Source organism: Pelobates fuscus, chromosome 4 (assembly GCF_036172605.1).
Source record: "Pelobates fuscus isolate aPelFus1 chromosome 4, aPelFus1.pri, whole genome shotgun sequence".
Lineage (NCBI taxonomy): Eukaryota > Metazoa > Chordata > Amphibia > Anura > Pelobatidae > Pelobates > Pelobates fuscus.
The window spans coordinates 100,636,962-100,657,085 of record NC_086320.1 but is presented as its reverse complement, the minus strand read 5'-3'; the positions used below and the strand labels follow the sequence as shown (position 1 = coordinate 100,657,085).

Sequence of the window (20,124 nt, the reverse complement as noted above, 5' to 3'; positions counted from 1 at the left end):
TCTGGTAGTAACGGGCATAAGATGGCCACCACAGTTTTCCCTAAGGAGCTTTCTCCTTTCTTGTCATGGAGACCCTCAGTCTCAGGCTGTGTCTACATGGCCAATTAGCTAGATGTTCTATTGTAGCCTCTGCCATCTTTAATGGTTGGGTAAGTTGGTATCTTTTATGGTGGTGTTGTGTTATATAACTACCTTTTCTAGCTTCTGTTCCAGTTGTGCGTTATGAGCTTTGCCTAGAACTTCGTTACTTCTGTCTGTTTTGGACAGCATTTGGCCCATACCCTCTCTAGGTGTCGCTGAGCTAATCAGCTCTTCTGATGGTGAGAGTGGCGCGTTCAGGCTAGCCCGTCGGTTATCATTAAGTTCCCGTTGCGAGGCTGTGAAAAATCTCTGCGACTGAGAACCCTACTTCCTCTCCTCTTTTTTTTTTTTCTTCTATTGAAATTCATATTTTTTTTATCTTCTTCTCCATTTGCTGTTTCATGTTACATCGGTTCTTCTTTTCCTTCCCATTTCATGATTTCATCTTCCCATCTCTCTACCGTTACCTGTATACTAACCAGTCTTTTCTTTCACACCCCATCATTTTTTCTCTGTCTCACATGATTGTATTTTAATCTATTTCTGTCTCACGTGATCTCACTCTTTATCTGCTTTTCTCTCTTGATTATATGTCCCTCATGATTATATTATATGTCGCTCTGTTTCACGTGATATGCCTCTGTCTCTGTCTCACATAACTTTATCATCTGGCTTTTTTTCTTACATGATCTATTTCCCTTTCTCTGTCTCATATGACACACCTCTCTCTGTTAGGGTTATTCACTATGGTTATAGCACTGTATGATAAAGCCATCCAGTGCTGTACAGAGCCAATCGGACTGCAACATCTGGACATTGTTCACACTCCAGATTTTGCACACAAGTCTTCAAATATGCCTGACCTTGGTCTGGATTTCAGCAGGACCGAATGCTGCCGGATAGATGAAATCCAGACCTGGATTGTTAAAATCTGCTTAAAATGCGGGCACAGATTTTAACAATCAAACTACTTGCCAAAATAGTTAAATAATCAATTACTTTAAAAAAAAAAGCCTATGGGAGTCAGTATGACCTCTATATTAATATAAAAGCCGGCTTTAACCTCCCTTATGCCTCCACCTGCCATGCAGCACATAGGGGCATATTTACTAAACATTTAAAACTAACAAATGGGCAATCACTGTCCAAACCCCTGTCTCTACCCATGGCCAGTGGGTGGGGTCAATAAAATAAAAATGGGGGGGCTGACAACATCCTTATATATATGTCCACCAAACAAGACGGCATCAGGTGCTTAAAATTATCATTCACGACGTTTCGGGGGGCGTGGCCTGCTGCTGGAGCTGAGCGGACGCATGTAAGATCAGCTCCGACTTATAGAGACCAAAAGAGCAAAAATAAACGGCACGCTGAGCACAAAACCTGCTACAAACACATATACTAACAGGGGGAAGCACCCACCATGTCGCACAGACAGAAAAACAAAACGGGAAAACCCGACAGAGCTTCATTCTTCTTGACGAAAACTGCGGCCTCCAGACTGAGGGAAAATCAGGAGCCTGCACAAGATGGCGACGTCCAAGAAAGGCGGGAAACTTCCCCCTCACCGCACACATCACCTTCTCGCGCACCAGACGAACAACCCCTGACAATGGGTGGCATAAGAGAGATGATGGAAGAGTTCACTACCAACATACAAAACAATATGAAGAAGCAACTTCAGGAACTGAAGGCTGAATTACATAAAGAGGTGCAAGAGATAGGTAACCGCACCGCATTAATCGAAACAAAACTGGATGAACATGCTGTGGCCCATAACAGCCTGGCGGACAAACTCCAGGAACTGGACAACATTGTGGAAGCACACAGACTCAAACTAGCAGATATGGAAGACAGAGCGAGGAGAAACAACCTCAGGTTCCGGGGCATCCCAGAATCTGTCCAGACGGCTGATCTCCATAACTATCTGTCCGACATGTTTCAAGCTCTTACCCCAGAAATCCACCCTGACCAACTCATAATTGATAGAGCGCACAGACTGCACAGGCCTAAACATCTACCGCCTACAGCAGCAAGGGATGTGATCGCTAGAATCCACTTCTTCCACGCCAAAGATAAAATCATGAAAGCCAGCAGAACTGCAGGCATGCCTGAGGAATACAAATTTATTAAAATCTTTGCGGACTTGTCAGCGGAAACCCTGCACTTCAGGAAATCGATGTCGCCCATCACCACGACCCTGAGAGAACAAAATGTAAGCTATCGTTGGGGATATCCTGCTAAACTCCTCATCTCGCATCAAGGTGCGGTCCACATGGTTGCAGATCTACCACAAGGCATCCGCAAGCTGAAGGACTGGGGACTGCCGCTGCCACCCGGTGGACCCGAAAAATCAGCGAAAGTTCCAAGAATGTCGCCAGAATGGTCCTCTCAGTGAAGAGCTCGAGATATACGTAAATATGTTACACTAGCACACACACACTAAACAACATGACAACCCCTAGATTCTGCTAAACTTCAACAGAACTTTTTACCCTTAACGCACAGCACAAGTTCGAACTGTTATGGTCGTATAGACGTTAAGCCCGGACCATTGGCAGCTATCATAGCTGGTTAGACTTTGACTCTGCCCCACACACAACGGATTTCGCATCAGGGCATGAACTGTGCAAAGGGACCTTGTCAATTATCTAAATAACGGTGTTGAAATGTGTGGGCTCTTTTGCCTGGAAACTTAATATTTGTTTTGAGTAATAACTGTTTGGTTAAACTGTTCAATCTACTGTTAATACTGCTCTGAGGCCCCTAGGTGAATGACTAACATTTTAATAGGCATCACCTGCACCCCCCCTACTACCCGCACCTACTGGTTAGGTGGCGGACCGCGGCCCCAATTATGGGAGCCCATCTGGGTACATCACCCATTGATTGTCCTGACCCCTCCCTACACCCCCCACCCTCGCCATACAAGTAACTTGTTACACCCCAAGAAAATACATTCCTCTATCCAAAACCAAAGTTGGGCACTTACAAATGCCGCAAAACACATGGCACACTTAAAAAAACCATGGAGGCACAAAATTAGCACAGAAAACGCCCTTACCCCAACATGAAACTGGTCACCTATAACGTAAAAGGGCTAAACACGCCAGGCAAGAGACACCTGTTACTGCAAGAACTTAGATCTAAAGAGATAGACATCGCTTGTATCCAGGAGACGCATCTCCAAGACACTAAGACACCCGAACTATACACTAAATACTTCCCCAACCAATACCATGCGCTGTCCAAGAACAAAACGAAGGGGACATCCATTTTAATACACAGGGATGTAGCATTTATTGAGCAAAGAAAACTAATAGACCCACAGGGCAGGTTCATCGTGTTAGTAGGTCTCTTTAATAACACTCAGTACACCCTGGTCTCGGCGTATTTCCCCAATAAAGGGGCAGAGACCTTCCTTCACCGTCTCATGCAAAAAATTGAGCTGATCAAAGTAGGGGGGCTGATCCTCTGCGGCGACTTTAATTTTATTACATCGCCAGAGGAAGACACGACAGCGCTCCCACAAGGAGTAAGGCGAGGGCAGATGATCTCCACATGTAAAACACTCTCTAGGACAATCATACTACACAATATGTACGACAGCTGGAGGGTTCTTCATGCAGGGGAGCGTGACTACACGTTTCACTCGAAAGTCCACAACACTTACACAAGGATCGACACCTTCTACGTGGACCAACAAACATTAGCACAAGTCTCTAGCTGTAACATTGGGGAAATAACTTGGTCGGACCATAGCCCAGTTTACCTAACCCTGTTCGACTCTTTCCAATTCAAGGGAAGAGGAACTTGGCGGATGAATGAGTCGCTGCTACACGACCGCACATTCACGTCGCAAGTACACAAAGACTTGGTGAGCTACTTTAGAGAGAACTCCAATGGGGAGGTGTCGGACCAACATGTATGGCTAGCACACAAAGCTGTCGTAAGGGGACTTTTCATTAGGCGCTCCTCTTACCTCAAAAAGAACAGACAGAAAACCCTATTAGAATGCCAAAAGCTATTGGCAATAGCAACGTCCCAAAATAAACTTAACCCGTCCCCAGCCCTACTAGAACAAATACAAACGTTAAATGACCAACTCATAGAACTGAATGCAGCGAAAACTGCATACTGTCTGCAAAAACTGAGGGCAACGTCTTACCACCATAGTGGGAAAGCAACTAAATACCTAGCAAATCGGCTAAAAGCGAAGCTAGCACAATCCAAAATACCCTACATACACACCACAGACCATAAAAAGATTCAAAATCCCCTAGATATATCTCAAGAGTTTGCAAAATACTATGCAGATCTTTATAACTTAGGACACCGTCCCGGAACAACCCCTCTAGATGATGATTTGATTAAAACATACCTGGCAAAACTCCCCTTACCACAGCTAGACCATACACAACTTTCGACATTACTTGAACCGATCACCGTTAATGAAATACTAAATACAATCCGACAGCTACCAGTGGGGAAATCCCCCGGGGCGGATGGCCTACCTAATTCGTATTACAAAACGTTCTCAGACATATTAGCTCCGTGGCTGGAGCGGACGTTTAGGACGGCGACGGATACGGGTAAACTCCCCCCTGAGATGCTCCTAGCCACAATAGTGACCCTACCTAAACCAGGAAAAACCCCAGACCAATGCAAAAACTTCAGGCCCATATCACTATTGAATTCCGATGCTAAGATATATGCTAAGATACTGGCCACCAGGATGAACAAACTACTCCCATCACTGCTAAATGACGACCAAACTGGGTTCGTAATGGGGAGACAAGGGACAGACAACAACAGAAAATTGTCCCTAATACTGGAAAGGATGAGGGGGGCTGGTCCCGGCGGTCTACTCTTAGCCCTCGATGCTGAAAAAGCCTTTGACCGCCTGGGCTGGCTCTTCCTCCGCCGGGTATTGGAAAGGTTTGGGTTCCCGCAGCAATTCATCGCACAAATATTTGCCCTATACTCCTGCCCCACAGCCCAAGTCCTACAGGCTGGCTTCATGTCCGCACCATTTGATATTACCAACGGTACGAGACAGGGGTGCCCTCTGTCACCCTTGCTATACGTGCTCGCCTTAGAGCCATTACTTACTGCAATTAGAACCCACCAAGAGATAGAGGGAGTGGACTGGCACGGACGGAAGATTAAAATCAGTGCTTTTGCAGACGATATATTGCTGTACATTACAAACCCATTAAAATCACTACCCCACGTTATGCAACTCATTAATGAATACGGGGCGCTGTCATACTATTCCCTCAATACTGCTAAAACACAAGCACTAGGCTTGAGACTGGACCCAAAAGTACAAGCGAGACTCAAGAAAGAATACACATTTGAATGGAGGACAGACAACATAAAATATTTGGGCCTGACCTTTACTAAAAACCCTCAAGATATGTTCCCCTCAAACTACATTAGGGTCTGGAGGAACTGCACCGAAACACTGAAGGGCTGGGGAAATCTTTTTCTGTCCTGGACAGAACGTATCATAGCAATTAAAATGACGATATTGCCCAAGCTCCAGTACCTGTTCAGGAACCTCCCATGGCAAGTGCCAAACTCATATTTTAAAAATGTGCAAACCAAGCTGATACAATTTGTGTGGGGAGCGGGACGGGCGAGAATATCCCAAAAAATACTAATGGCACCCGCAAAAAAAGGGGGGATGGCGTTCCCCCATATTAAGTCGTATTACCAAGCAGCAATATTGGCATCGCTACTAACGCACCTTAAGGGGACAGACTAGCCCCAATGGGTACATATGGAGAACCAAACCTTGACCCCCTTCCGGGTATCTAGAATATTATGGCTACCAAAACCCCTCAGACCAGTAATCCCGTCCATGCCGACACAACTCAGCTTAGCTATTAAAACCTGGGATAAACATAGAATGCACTTTGAATCGCAACACCCGCTACCGTTAGCTACCCCCATTGACGCAATCCCGTATTGCATTCCTACATTCCACGCAGCACCATGGAGGGACAGGAGAGCCACTCACCTGACACACCTATGCAAGGGTGGTAAATTATTGCCATTCTCGAAACTATGCAGCAAATACGAGATACCCCCCTCATCCCACTACTCATATATCCAATTACAATCCTTTCTCCATAAGAAGACTAAGGAACAACCACATAAGCAGTCTCCGAAAGGGAAAATAACGATCTGGGAACACACGGGAATCACAGGGGTACTCCCTCAAAATCTCAAACCACTATCTGAATGTTACAAGAGTATTCAGCCCTACCAGCCGTTCCATAGTTCCACTCAGGCACAACAATGGGCTGCAGATACGAACAATAACATTACAGACGATACATGGTCACATTTAGTGACATCAGTAAAGAAGCTGGTGAAGTCAGCCCCACTGGTTGAACAATATTTCAAAACAATATATAGGTGGTATATGGTGCCAACCCGCTTGCACAGATTGTTCCCCAATACATCCCCGACTTGTTGGAGATGCACCAGAGACGTAGGTTCAGTCCTTCATATCTGGTGGCGATGCCCTAAACTGGAAAGGTACTGGGCGGAAATAAAACTAATCATAAAACAATCCACCAAGATCGACTTAGCCTTAGACCCACTGACCTTTTTGCTACTAGACATACCAACCGACTTACCTACCGCAGCTAAAAAACTGATATATCACATCTTACTGACAGCACAGAGGGTTATAGCGAGATCCTGGAAATCTCCCACAACACCGAAAACCCTTCAGCTAATACAAGACGTAGACAAGCAACTCATATATGAAACCCACTACTCTGTGACACAAATGAACCAACATAAACACACAGATGCATGGGAAATGTGGAGGTCATGGAGGACGGACACACGATCTACCTCGAGTTAATTTTCCCTCTGCAAAGACACGCAATAGACAAAGACGCTCAGTAGACATATGTTGAACACTAGACAGCTATCCAATAGATATCTAACAAAATACGCCAGGTAGCAACGAGACAGACATTGCGAAATCAGCAAATAATTATTAAGTCACCGTACTCATAATGGGTACGTAATTGTCCGCAAGGTGCCACAACATATCAGGGCAAGCGGTTTGAAATATTATGCTGGGAATGTAACCACTAACTGTAAAATGTAGAATGTACAATGTAAAGTGAACGTATGCTTCCCCCCCCCCCCCTCTTCTCTTCTGTATCCCCCCCCCGTTACCACAACTCGTGGAAAATTCAATAAACTTCAAGTTTAAAAAAAAAAAAAAATTATCATTCACTTGCACAGAGCAAGTAAACAATAATTTGCAAACATATGTCGTGCCGGGTTTCACTCAGATCCCATTTTTTAAATAAATCCGTGCTTTGTGACTATTTTGAGTCCTATTCAAAAAGCACCGAATTTATTCCGGACACCGAATGTATCCAGCCAATTGTTGCAGGTTTTTTTGGGGGGGTTTATAGATTTACAAAGTGTCAAAACAAGTATAAATACATTTGTACTGCTTTAATAATATTTGTTTGATGCCACGGTGAGTTAAGTAAGCACTAATGCAGACAAAGCACGTATTTATTGTACTTATTCATGTAACATTTAGAATGAGTGCTGTTCCATTGAAAGTAACTGTAAGCCCTGCATGTACATATCCTTTGCATGTATTTACAAGCCAGGGCTAGCAGAGACCTTTGGGGATATATCAATGGATGTCAAGTTATTGCTAGCTTTTTGGTTACAAGATCTCCAATGCAAATCATTCTCCTTATTGAACTAATCCTACATAGTTTGAAAGTAACAGGTTGGGATTGAGAAAAACGAACGATCACAACTGAACATAGCATAACCGGTGAAAGGGTGCTTCGTAGAACTGGAGTGTATTCTTACCAGCAAAGGACCTTACAATCTTTTAGTGGACAATCTAATTCATCACTTTGCACATAGTATCTGGGTGTTTTATAAACATTTTGGTATTCTAGCGTGATAAGGTGACTGCTTTGTCACCTTGGTAAAGCAATTTTGTATGTGTTATATTTATGATTTTTGTACATATGAAATGTTATATTTTAACAATGGCAACCTCATTTTATGGTAGCACAATGTTTAAAAAGACAAAATAACACACTACTATGAGTTATAGTTCACTATAGTAACATATTGTTTGTTAAGGATTTGACAGACGCCCTGTTTATGTTTAATGATTTTGTGTTGTGCCTTCATTGGTTTATGAGTAATTCATGTCTGTCCAGGTCGGCTCTAATTGGAAGTAAGCTGCAAACTATTCCTGTGTACAGAATATTAAACATATTTTAAAATATTTAAATTTATTTAATTATTGAATATTTTAGATTGAGGAAATTAAAGGACAAGTGTTTTATATATTTGTAGCTTATTAAGTTAATGTTTACTTTACAATTTTATCTTATGTAATATGTTACACTGCATAAAAGACAGGTTTTTTTTCAAGAAGCTAGCTTTCCACCTTTGCAAAAGCACAAAACATTAAGTAACTCATACTGAAATAAACAGTGTAATCCACAAATAGAAAGCGGAGGCTTTTGCTAATCCTTTAGCTTTCTCCTTAAATGCCCTGTTCATTGAGTATGTGGTTACGTTAATGACATTATTGGACAACTGCGTTTGTTGTTGCATTTTTTTTTGTGTGTGTGTGATTTAAAGTGAATGTGTTTATTTGATGGCAGTGTAGTAACATGTCCTTTGAAGCATTTACTTATGGTAGGGGAGAGTTATCACTTTTTGATGTCGTTACTACTTTAATCATGCTGATATATGCATTTATAATTGTGTTGTAGCTGTCCTTTGATGAACATTCTAACATTAAGGGGACACTTTAATCACCATAACTGCTTCTTCTCATTGAAGTGGTTATAGTGTCTTGAGTCCCCTGGCACTGTCTGTCCATTCAGTATTAAACCGTTTTTAATGTTTTGTGCTGCTTTGTGCTAATGAGGAAGCATTAGTCTGAGCAGCAATGGGCAGCTGTGATTGGCTGACCTCTTTCAGCATACCACAGTGCTATTGCAGGTATAAATCGGTATGGCTAAATGAAGTGGAAGTGTGTCATACCGCCAGTGGAGGCTGGCTATGGAAGCCAGGGACCCTCATTCATTGTTAAAGTTCTTGAAAATGGTTTAACACTGAATGGATGGACAGTGTCAGAGGACTCTTGTAACTATTACCGTATATACTCGAGTATAAGCCGAGTTTTTCAGCACATTTTTTGTGCTGAAAAACCCCAACTCGGCTTATACTCGAGTCAATGTCTGTATTATGGCAATTTACATTGCCATAATACAGACAGGGGCTGTGGGGGCTGTCAGAGAGTTTACTTACCTCTCCTGCAGCTCCTATCAGCTTCTTCCTCCTCCGCGCCGTCCGTTCAGCACCTCGGTCAGCTCCCAGTGTAAGTCTCGCGAGAGCCGCGGCTCTCGCGAGACTTACAGTGTGAGCTGATAGAGGTGCTGAACGGACCGGCGCAGAGGAGGAGAGAGCTGACAGGAGCTGCAGGAGAGGTAAGTAAACTCTCTGACAGCCCCCTCCTCCCCCCCACTGAACTACCAATGCCACTAGATCACCAGGGAAGGAGCCCCCCTCCCTGCTATGTATAAAGCAGGGAGGGGGGACGGAAAAAAATAAATATTAAAATAATAAAAAAATAATAATTAAATAAAATAAAATAATAAAAATTAATCATAGAAAAATATTAAAATAATAATAAAAAAAAAAAAAAGCCCACTCCCCACCAAGGCTCTGCAACACACACACACACACACACACACTGCATTCATACACACACTGCACACATACTCATACACACATACACACACACACTGCACACATACACACACTGCATTCATACACACGCTGCATTCATACACACACGCTGCATTCATACACACACGCTGCATTCATACACACACGCTGCATTCATACACACACGCTGCATTCATACACACACGCTGCATTCATACACACGCTGCACTCATACACACACACAAGCTGCACTCATACACACACGCTGCACACATACACACACTGCACTCATACATACACACACACTGCACTCATACATACACACACACTGCATTCATACACACACTGCATTCATACACACACTGCATTCATACACACACTGCATTCATACACACACTGCACTCATACACACACTGCACTCATACACACACTGCACTCATACACACACTGCACTCATACACACTGCATTCATACACACTGCATTCATACACACACGCTGCACTCATACACACACGCTGCACTCATACACACACTGTAAATAAATATTCAATTAATATAATTTTTTTAGGATCTAATTTTATTTAGAAATTTACCAGTAGCTGCTGCATTTCCCACCCTAGTCTTATACTCGAGTCAATAAGTTTTCCCAGTTTTTGGGGGTAAAATTAGGGGCCTCGGCTTATATTCGGGTCGGCTTATACTCGATTATATACGGTATATAACAATTCAATGAGATGAGCAGTTCTGATGCCTATGGTGTCCCTTTACTGTTAGAATGTTCCTTAAAGGACAGCTATTGAAAATAAAAAACAAAGAGGAGAGTAAATTATCCTAATAGAGTGGGTTTCCCTCTCTTTCTCTCTTTACCATACCGAGTGGCCGTTTTTATCTCACTTATTCACGGGTGTTAGGCTATTTTATACCCCCTATTTTAGCTTGCTTAACAATAAAAGTCAAGTTTTATTTTGAGGGATCAGTTGGAATTATACTCTTCCCTGCTGTTTCCCTAAAAAGAGAGAGAACCCCACTCTATTAGGATAATTTACTCTCCTCCTATTATTCTCCTTTTTGTTTTTTATTTTCAGTATTTTTGGTGAAGCAATTTACTAGGGGCCGATCTGATACCTGCTAACCTTGTCGTTTTAAAGGACAGCTATGACACTGTGTGTGTGTGTGTGTGTGTGTGTATATATATATATATGTTATTAAAGTTGTAATGACATCAAAAAGTGATAACTCCTTCCCAACAATTGTAAAAGTTATATCCCTTTAAAAATATTTACCATAACCGTATCCTCTCTATAACTGGGTCAGTAACCTCTTTGCAGTTGATCAACCTTTGATGAAGTTATCATTACTGATGACTTTTGTCCAATCCAATGCTTCTCATGGAGAATAAAGAAATGTATCCATGCCCTTGTTGGTGGGTCCAACTGATGGAACTCCTCAACACTGGCAGAGATTCACCTAGTTTGGACACTCCAGAGGTGTCCTGGGGCTTAACCCCTAAATAGAGAATAGTGAAAGAATTTTCTTGCCGCATAAATGGTATATTGCTACAGTATCAATAAAATGTAACCCTATCCCTAAACTAAGTTACACAAATTACAGCTGCAACAATGTGAGGAATTCATAGCATCAATAAGCAGCATGCAAATCACTAACTTCACCAGTACAGGCATAAATACTAGAAATGCCTCAGTAACCACAATACCACTTCAAAGACCATATATGCTTATGGTCTCCCAGGAAGATCATGGCATTATTTCACTTTAATATAAGCTACTAATTATCACAGTAGTAGCCCCAATAGCCAGAAGCTATTCATTCTCTAAGGATAAATTTCGGCACCACAACAGTTAAAACCACTCATCCGCTGATGTCAGATGGCAAGCTCTCTGATTGGCCAAAAAAAAAAAATATATATATATTTTTTTAAACTTTGTTTGTTTGTTTTGTTTTGTTTTGGCGCCAAAATGTAGTCACATGCCTGATTCTGATTGGTCCAACAGGTATTAGCAGCTACTAGCACACATTTAAAAGGAGACCTGAGGTCAGTCTCCCTCCAGCCCCTGACGAAGGTGCATTACTGAAAGCACCGAAACGCGCGTCGGGTTTCTCTTTCCTTTCACTTATTTTTTCACTAGGGCACTGTCACTATGTGTAGGTAACCAACAATCTAAGTATGGTTCTACACATTAGATCACTCTAATTTTCACTTTCCTTATTTTTCACCTCATCACACTGGACATGTTGCCTGGGAGCAGTTAACTATATTCTCTTAGACTTAGTACTACAGTCCTGCAAGCTGTTTCAATCCCCCCCCCCCCCCCCCCCTCTCCCCCCTCTCCCGGTTCTTTTCATATAATATGGGTAAGATATACTGAGAGCCTTAGACATTACAAGTAGGTCTCATTACAGTTATCTAGCCCTCATATGTGTGGGTATGTTTGCAGTTTTGAACTGTTGATTATTTGCAAGACTACTTTTTAATCCTGTTGGCTCTATTTAGATAATTCCACAGACGCTAGCTGTGGCCTTTAGAGCTTTGCAACTAAGTCTGCTCCTAGCCTTAAGACCAGTGTTTCTAGTCAATACTTTACTTAGCAACTTGGAGCTAAGCTTATCTGCTGTCTGTAGCTATCAGAATTGACCTTCCATGATTAAAGTCTAATATCTGTAGCTATCTGAAGACAAATCTATAAAGTACTCCATTGACCAAGATAGTTTGAGGTGAGCCATTGTGGCGAGATTTTTTACCCAATTCGGGTATCTGACCATATATTTGGTTATTTTTGCTAAAGACTCTTTACGGTCCTATCATTAATTGATTTGGTAATCCCATTTTTCCTACTCCAGTACTTACTATAGACCTCCGGTTCTGGTATCCAGATGGTCTAAGTAAATTATTTCACTCTTCTCATGGAGAAGCATGGAGTAAATATGGTGTTTGCACAGCAATTACTGCATTTCCATGAATTTAAAGCTTCTCTATGGGAAGCATTTGCTTCATTTGGCATCTACCTGCTGCACATTGTGATGACGAAAGGGAAGACAAGGTTATAAAGGGTTACTGCAACCACCATGGCCATTTCTGCAAGAAAGGAAGCTCTTGTCCCCCTTCCCACACTAATAGCAACCCTCCCTCTTCCCTAACTTCTCCCTCCTTCTCAGCCTCCGCCTGCGAGCTCAGAGCATGTGCACGCACCACAAGCCGGTAAAATGGTCCAATCAAAGGCTTCTCTATGAGATTGATTGTGCCATGTGTGAGTCTTGTGATGCCAGACAGGGTTGTGCCGAGTATTGCCGTGAGCTTCGCCTGGCGCTGGATAATGGTAAGTAAATACTTATTTAAGGATGCTTTTCAGCATTTCTTTAAGGGAGACCTACAAAAGAATAATGTAATTAAGGCGTTATTCTATTCAGAACAAAAAAAAAGGGTTGGAGTGACCCTTTATGGATAAACTGCTTCTAGTGATTGCTTGACAGACACTAGAAGCGTGTTTTAGGCAAATCTTAACATTGCCATTCCTCTGAAATGTTTTGCATTTCCAGACCAAAGGGGCATCTTTGCACCAAAACCACTACATTAAAAAATAGGGGTGTTGGTGCAGAGTGTCATTTCATGTATTGTGATATGATTCCAAGGTGTCCCACTCTAAATAAGTGGAAAGTGCTAATTACAACCAAATAAATATAAAAACTAAGATATATTATCTTGTACACTAACATATGTCTTTTTTAAACAAAGCACCTCATTATATTAAGAGTAGGGCATCTTTAGGCCCTTAGGGTCCCTAAGTAAATACTTGCATAATGCAAAAATGTGTTAAATTACATAAGGGACACCATTCATATTTGTTTTTTGTTTGTTTTCACCCTCTAGTGACATTAATTTGTTTTTCCTGTTTTTCATCCTCTGGTGGGTGGATATGTATGGCCTTTCATAAGCGAGTGATCCCTTTGTCTAAATTAGTAATACATAGTCATGGTATGGTCCCTTTTAATATAACGCATGTACCCCATATGGTAAGTCTGTGTACGCCTAACCATAAACTAATAAACTCTTCTGCCTCCTGCTCACTTTCAGTAAGTCATGCATTTTGTAAAAGTGACAGAAACGCCATAAAAAAACCACAACATGTAACTCAGGTGCCTTAATAGCAGGACATATTGTGAATGTTCCTTGAATGTATAACTAAACTGTACATCTGAATGTGTGCATATTGATCAGGGAATTAAAATCTTTCAGACAGATTTAGAGTCTGTTGTAAAAAGCATGGCAACGCTAAGTTCACACAGAGCTTTTTAGAGTTGTTTGTAAAATCCCCATGGACTTTAAAACAAATTTCTGAAGAAAAAACTGTCTATAAAGAACAAATAAAATATAGGGAAAGAGAAGGTAATAAGCAGACAAAAAAGAAAGCCGAATGCGATATGAAAACACCTGCAATCTGGAAACCTCTATTTAAAAAAAAATAAAGGGTTATGGATCCCCAATTACCAAGTGCAATGTGGGCATCCGGAGTTGAAGAAAAAAAAATGGGTATAGTCAGGAAAGGTAAATTAGGAGGGGTAAGGAAGTAGAGTGGGATAGGGAAAGAACATGATAGGTAGAAATTAGAGCAGGAGTAGGCAAAAAGGAAATGACTTCTTTAACAATTTTTCTAGCAAACTCTGCGCTATTTGCATGCAACAGCCATGGTTGTAAAGTTGCACTGTGTTGCTATGGATGGTGAGATGTGGTTACGAAGCCTACCAGGCTTATGGCTCAATTGCTCGGTATAATGGCTTCTCTGTTGGTCAAAAGCAAAGCTACATAGTATAGAGCAGTCTAGGAGAGGTGTTCATTATACCATGCAGATAAGTGTATGATGGTTACAATAATCAAGGTAGGAAACAAGCATGGACAAACATTCTGGTTGCACCCTGAGTGAGAAAAATGGGAATGTGAGAAATGTTTTTAATGTGAAAGTGAAAGGATTTTAGGATTTATTTTATGTAAGGGGTGAAGGAACGGTCAGAGTGAAAGAGCACACCAAGACAACGTCCCTATCGGGTGAATGTTTTCATAGCTTCTTTGACCCGAATGGAAACAGAAACGTAATCTTACAGGGATGAAAAATAAAGTGTTTGTTCTTGGAGATGTTGAGTTTTAGGATATGGGAAGTCATCCAGCCAGAGACAGGGAATATGATTTGGTGCCACGATCCAGCAAATGGAGAGAAAGACTGAATGAGGAAGATCTAGGTATCATCATCATACATATTATATTGAAAGCTATAGGATTTTATCCGGTCACCACAAGAGGCAGTATAAATTGAGAAAAGAAGAGTTCTTAGTACAGTACAGAGCCTTGAGGAACTCCAGCTGACAGGGGTACAGAAGTGCGGAGGAACCAGGAGGAGACAATGAAGGAGCGGTTAGAGAGGTTAGGAAGAGAACCAGTAGAGAGCGGTGCCACCAACGCCAAGGTTGTAAAAGGTGAGGAAAACTAAATTACTAAGGAAACTAAAGGATGGACAAGTGACGTCTACAGAAAAAAATGCTGCAATTTTGCAGCAATGGAATCTGCATAGTTTGGTTGAACGGCAGAGAAATGTTGAGACAATTAGCATTCTTATGAAAGTAAGGTCTTTAAACTCATTAGCAATCCTTATTATCTCTTATCTGGAAACCCTGTACGCAGCATGTGTAGGAGTGATCTCAATGAGTAATCGTTTCATCACAGATGTTCATGAACTACATATCCTTTGATGCTCAGCCAGCCTTTAAGAAATGTAGTTTGCAAGCATTGGCTTTCATAGAACATCAAAGGGGAGCCACCGTGTTTCCATGTTGTGCAAGGCACCTTCTTCCAAACGCCGTATAACTGCATTTCAGCTTGGGCATATCCTCTATGTTGCTGTATGCATGCATGGACCATCCCTCATGGCATTATACAGATCAAGGTTCAACTTAGATGCCAAGTTGTTTTTAGCTACAGTACAACCTGTAGTTACCATTTAATGCACCATTGGGTTGTGCAGATACCCTAGACATGGTACTTCCTCTTTAAGGATTAGTGTTAGAAACATGCATTATTGTAAATACACATAGTTTCATTCCAGTGATGTCACATAGCTCTGTCAGAATGTGAATTTAACACATGGGGTATGAAATGGGTTTTCTTTTCACTGACATTCTGTAACCATAAATACCACACACATTCACTGAATGCCAGAGGAATAACCTCTGTGTAGCGTAACTCTAATTTAATGATCATACACTTATCCAGAGGAAAAGCATTTCTAACAGCTGTACACAAAGATGGCCATACTGCTTAGTTTAACCATCTGGCAGCCATGTGAGAATGCAGCCGTGTGCAGTTCATTGTATCACTGGCACTTAAACAGTTAAACTGAAATCCGATTTAACGGATTCATTGCCAGGGTAACCAGCAGAGTGTTTTTAACTGATTAATTGCCAAAGTAACCATCAGGGTTTTGTCCAGTGTTGCTGTATCAGTTAACATTTCGATGGTCTGGATAGTAGCTTAAAGTGATCCTCTTTGATATTATGAACCCATTACCCCATAAGTTCCCCTTTTCTCCATGGTACCTGAGAATAGTTTGTTTCCTACTGTTATCCTTCTTTACATGTCACATTTTCAAGGCTTTTTAGAGATACACTTGCATCTAAATTACTTATCATTATCAATCTCGCCATGAGAGCCCCCACCATTGCCTCTAAGTTCCCAGTTTGCTATTGCTAAGTTTATATTTATCACTAATTTTGTTCCTCATTCCTAATGTGCCCGAATCCACCGTACCTCTTTTTTCTGCCTTTTAAAAAAAATGTAATTCCCTGGCAGCTATTCAATGACTGGATCAATTGGAATAGAACAATGGTGGCTGCATGTGTGTAGATGTGTGTTTAGAATACTTAACTGTGTGCACTGTTTCAATGACACTGTACCTTCCTACACAACCTTCTGCCTTTCTGTACAACCCCAACTGTGCCCATATGAGAACTCAATTAAAATTTTTTTTTTAAATAAACTGGTAAATCACAAAAGATTTTAAAGGCCGTAACAACAGCATTCTCTACATGAGTTATAAATTCTTTAATAAGAACTGAGAGAAATTACATTTTCAGACCGTTTCAGACATTCCTAGTGCTCAGGCACATTTTCAGAAGTATCCAGTTGACTCTACAGCATTTGCAGATGAGGAAATGCAGTTTCATTCAATAGGCACACATCACAGTGTTGTCATGGCTGACATCATGAAAGTTTGAAACCCATGACTTGAAGATCCTTTATCAGTATAATCAAGTTCACAATCTGGGTTCATTTTCTGTTAATGTTAAGGAAATGTAGTAAAAGCTTTTTCTAAGACGATATAGTAGACTTTATTTATACTGTGTTGTCTTCTAAAAAGTCCGCTCCAGATCTCCCCTATTTGTACTGCTATTTTTGTAACCGCTTTATCTGTTCTTTGTTCTCTTTTATGGCTTTGTAGAACTTGAAAATACTTTGTTTCTCAATACAAATGTTTCGAATAATCTTTTTGGAATGTGCCTTCTGTTGCCAAACAATATCCATGAGCTTCCAAACAAGACATACCGTGTAATACAAAGTATTATATTTGTTTTCTTGGAAGGCCTCCTGTGCAACGCATCCAAACCTTTTTAATGTGAACACAATCCAGGTGCATCGTTTGTAACAGCAAGTTTTCTTTTTAATTTTTAGGGCCGCTTGTGTTAAAGGGGATCCGTCACATCCTTACGTTTTTAGTGTTTTGTTAAAGGGACAATGCAGGCACCCAGACCACTTCAGCTAATTGAAGTGGTCTGGGAGTTGTCTCTCTATTGCACTTAGTGCTGCAATGTTAAACATTGCAGTTTCAGAGAACTGCAATGTTTACATTGCAGCTCTAAGTCTGCCCTCAGTGACTGTCTATCAGACAGCCACTGGGGGGCGCTTCCGAAATCCAAACAGAGTTTTGGTCCGTTATCTAACGCTGGACGTCCTCACGCTCTGCATGAGGACCTTAGCGTCAGATTTTCCCCATAGGAAAACATTCAATAATGTTTTCCTATGGGGAGGACTAATGTGCGCGCGGCCATTGCCACATATGTGCATTATGTTTCCCGCTCTGGCTGACATTGAACGGGGAGAAGCTTGGGCGGAGCCTGATCCAGCACCGAGGGACATCGGCAGTGGATTCAGGTAAGTGGTTGAAGGGGTTTTAAGCCATTCAGCCTTGCAAGAGGGGGGAAGGAAGGGTGACCTTTTACACCTATAGTGCCAGGAAAAGGCTTTAGGATCCCTTTAACTTCTCCTCTGTAACGCCCAGTGTAGGTCAAATTTGAAGTATCCAGATAACTGGATACCTTGAAACTCCCAAGATTTTCCTGTTGACTTTGCCTGGGAATTTGTAATACCTTGGCGCTAATTCTGCTCTTAGTGAGGATGACATAGTGTTTTTTCCTGACCTCTATCCACAAGAAAGACGTTTTCTACCACTTTGAGATGTTTGCTTAATTTTGGGTGCAGGGTTATCACCACTTTAGGACCTTGCATATAGGGACACTGAGATTAAATATTCAGACGAGCAAGTAGTTGCCCCACTGTGCAGTGTTATAAGTTGGTAATCAACAAATACAAAACCCTTCTTTAAATGCAAAGTCAATTTTCCTTTCTCTCAAATAAGGGTTGAACCTGTAATGTCACTAATAATATCAAAGTGTCCTAATTGGTAACCAACATGCAGGCCGATCCCACCTCTTTCCAATAGAATGCCACATAAAATGTTTTAGAGAAACTTGCCATTTTGCTACAGGCCCACCGGAGGGAGCTACGGTTACAATATGCAACACACCTACCTTATCTACCCACGTCATTTCTGCAATAGGGTACTATATCACATCTTTAGACCATATTTACATACATTGCAGGGATATTTTAGGTGCGGTTCACAGGCCAAATTTAAGGCCAATATAGCTGAATTAGAAACATTCTTAACGTCAATTCTCTTTTCAGTTGCCTATTGTAGCCTTAAATTTGAATTCCCAGAGGTTCTCACATTGGTGAATAACCCTAATATGGTACGTGTACTTTATATGTGGATAAAGTTTGTTTGAGTATGAGATTGATTGCTCAATAAGCCGTCAATATTCGACTTTCCTATGCTTGTAAACGTCCCACCATTAAAAGGACCTCAGCAGCCACGTCAGGCATTCAATATGCCAGCGTGTTTATCCAAGGGAGAAGGTGACACATGGAGTATCTCATAGCTCAAGCAGCCTAAGCTGTGTCTGCTAACGCTCCTAGCATGGTACATGAGGACTGCACTCAGCGCCTGGATCTCAGAAGCTTTGGAATGTCCAGCATTAAGGAGAAGGAAAATATGATTCATAAAGTTCCCATAGCTGCAAAAAGCGAGCAGTGTGATTCTTATTTAATCCACAATTGTCCATGGAACAGAGATGTACAAAAACCACACAGTGCGTATATTCAATCATGCGTTCGAACGTTCTTCTGTGTGGGAAAAAACTTGTTTTCAAGAAGTGTGGGATGTTGATGCTCTTTATTAAGGGGATTAAGACGAAGCTTAAGAATATTTGGTCCTCCAGATGTTGCTGTTTTATTTTTTTTAAATGGCTACCACCATCTTCATACAGCCATTGCTGGCTAAGCTGTGCAATAATACCTGAATGTTACTGGGTAGTTGGCTGAAGCAGTGGTACTCGTCCATTTCTAGAAGCATACAGAACTATGGATAGAAATAGAATAACGAACATTTATTATAATGGATTGATGGATACGGCTCTTGGCTCCAAAAATATTTTCAAACTCTTTCCCACTTGTCTTCTTTCTTAGATCATGTTTGTGCCTCTCTATTATCTTTTCCCAAATTTGCCTTAGTTTATAACTGTTACCTCTGTTTCCATGTCTATCCTGAGCTATATATTTCCTATTTTTTGCCCTACCTTAAGTGTGTTTTTATTCCCTTCAAACCATTCCTATTAACCTCTGTGTTTTCTTCCCTTCAAACCAAGCTCCCATGTGCCTTTTAACTTTTCATTCCAAGATCTTGGTGATTTTAATTAATTAAAGGGGAAGAATCATACAAATACGTTGCAGGTGATTTTTCGGAATATTGTGAATATGTAGAAGCTAGTCTCAATTACTTTTTATATAAGTGTAGAAACTATTTTCTATCTTAGGGGGAGCAGCATTTCTAAAATAAATATATGCAAAGACAATTCACGCTCTGATTTTTAGGTTTCCATCTTTCAGGA

General features: G+C 41.3%; 1 protein-coding gene across 2 annotated transcripts in view; it reads left to right on the top strand.

The window, feature by feature from the left end:
- MAPRE2 (microtubule associated protein RP/EB family member 2) overlaps positions 1-20,124 on the top strand; it is a 198,156-nt gene that overhangs the window by 136,547 nt on the left and 41,485 nt on the right. The window lies entirely within an intron of this gene.